At 41.2% G+C, this 2,224-nt stretch overlaps 1 pseudogene; it reads left to right on the forward strand.

Moving 5' to 3' along the window:
• Window positions 1-1,336: 1,336 nt before the first annotated feature.
• Window positions 1,337-1,823, forward strand: LOC112811364 (large ribosomal subunit protein eL33 pseudogene; annotated as a pseudogene).
• Window positions 1,824-2,224: the final 401 nt, after the last annotated feature.

The following is a 2,224-nucleotide window of genomic DNA, read 5'->3' on the forward strand; positions in this document are numbered from 1 at the left end:
GCCTGCCTGCCTGCCTGCTTGTGCTCTCTCTCTCTCTCTCTCTGTCAAATAAATAAATAAAATCTTAAAAAAAAATTCCAGATGTTGATCTTCGTTATCCTGGTGTGTATTTGAATTTCCTGTGGAGTGTTCTAAAGTTACACAAGCTTTCACTGAAATGTTTACCCCTTTTTTCCCATCTCACTACTGAAGCAATTCTCAGGAGGGTCAGATGATGTGCAAGGTGGGGAGGATGTGTATATTATATTAAATATATTTTGTGTATATTAAAATATACACATTTTCATCTGTAGGAGAATTTTAAATTAAAACAAAAGTAATTGATTCTTCCAACCTCTCTTCTACTTAAAACTGGTGTTCTGATGACACAGTTTGTCCATTAGTTTTCTGGCTTCCTTCTGCTTTCCTCCCAAGTTAGTTAAATAAGCATAGGTAACTTACAACCACTCTTTTGTACAAAGCAGCTTGATCCTCTACCTACTTACTCCTTACTTTAGAGACCCCCAGCAACTATGAAGACAGAGTGAAACTGTGTAAAAACTGGCACTCTTTTAAGAAGATGCCTGGATACTTCCCAAATTATGGTTCTCCAGCAGCATAATTGGGTAGCTTTTTATTAGTTCCTAAGGTTATCTTTTGGTGTTTTTACTTTACTAGAGATTCATTAAGTTAAGTCATCTTTTTTAGAAACACAATTTGGAAAGGTTAAGCCATCCATAAGTTAGTTCAGTCGGATCATTGTTATCCCAGCCCTTATGTGAAATTTAACTCCCTTGCCAGGAGAGAAGTTTGCTGGGGTTTTGTATCTGTTTTTGTAGACAGGTCATGGTGAAACATTAAAAAGTGGAGAGAGGTTAAAATATGCCTGGATGAAGAGCCAAGAAGGGGAATGAAAGAATAGGATTTTACACAACCTGCATGCAGTACTCAGAGTCTTTCACTAAAAAATTAAGAGAAAGGTACGATATGGTGGTGTGTGGTATCAAAAAAAAAAAAAAAACCCACATATTTGAAAAACTTTCCCAGGGAAAAATGATGATTGTCAAGAATAAAATATATTTTGGAAGACTATATCTAGCACAGCCTATTATGTAACCATTGTATAATTGCACACATAATATTTTCAGGATATCGTTATACATGAAGGTGAAATAGTAGTAATGGAGAGGGTAGCATAAATGTAAGAAATCATTTTTAAAGAACAAGTGGAGGAACTTTAGGTGCAAATAAGTGCGGTGAGCTCAACCGTATACCTCGGCAGGGCACTGGTGCGGCTGGGAGGCTCTGCCAGCCAGTGATTTCTATGGATTCCAGCAACAGGGAGGGCAGGATTGAGGAGATGTGGGACTGATTGTGCTGATCCCCGCACGCCCGGAGGACGGGCGCTCCCGTAATCGGTTGCTTCGTGGGCCTCAGCGGAGTAATAGATGCACTTTGCCCGCCTGCTGGGAACAGGACTCCTGTAACGCCAAATAATGTCTGGAAGGCTGTGGTCCAAGGCCATTTTTGCTGGCTATAAGCGGGGTCTCCGGAACCAGAGGGAGCACACAGCTCTTCTTAAAATCGAAGGTGTTTATGCTCGAGATGAAACGGAATTCTATCTAGGCAAGAGATGTGCTTATGTGTACAAAGCAAAGAACAACACAGTGACTCCTGGTGGCAAACCAAACAAAACCAGAGTAATCTGGGGAAAAGTAACTCGTGCTCATGGAAACAGTGGCATGGTTCCTGCCAAATTCCAAAGCAACCTTCCTGCTAAAGCCATTGGCCACAGAATCCATGTGATGCTGTACCCCTCAAGGATTTAAATTTAATGAAAAGTAAATAAAGGTGTAGATTTGTTCTCTTGTATTTTTGTTAAAAAAAAAAAAAAGAACAAGTGGCAAAACCTAGTGGCAGTCATGCGACGCCTGGGTGGCTCAGTCGGTTAAGCGTCTGCCTTCGGCTCAGGTCATGATCCCAGGGTCCTGGTATTGAGCCCCGCGCCGGGCTCCCCGCTCAGCGGGAAGCCTGCTTCTCCCTCTGCCTGCTGCTCCCCTGCTTCTGCTCTCGCTGTCTCTCTTTGCCAAATAAATAAAATCTTTAAAAAAAAAAAAACAACAACCTAGTGGCAGTCTGTGGGGAATAAATGATTAAAGAACAGCCACATGGATCTGAATTTGAACCATTAAGAGAGTTAAGGAAGTTAAGGAAAGTGAATTTGGAAAGATTTATCAGCAAAATC

The sequence above is a fragment of the Callorhinus ursinus genome, unplaced genomic scaffold (genome assembly GCF_003265705.2).
Source record: "Callorhinus ursinus isolate GAN/ISIS: 27379988/994484 unplaced genomic scaffold, GSC_fseal_2.0 scaffold85, whole genome shotgun sequence".
Lineage (NCBI taxonomy): Eukaryota > Metazoa > Chordata > Mammalia > Carnivora > Otariidae > Callorhinus > Callorhinus ursinus.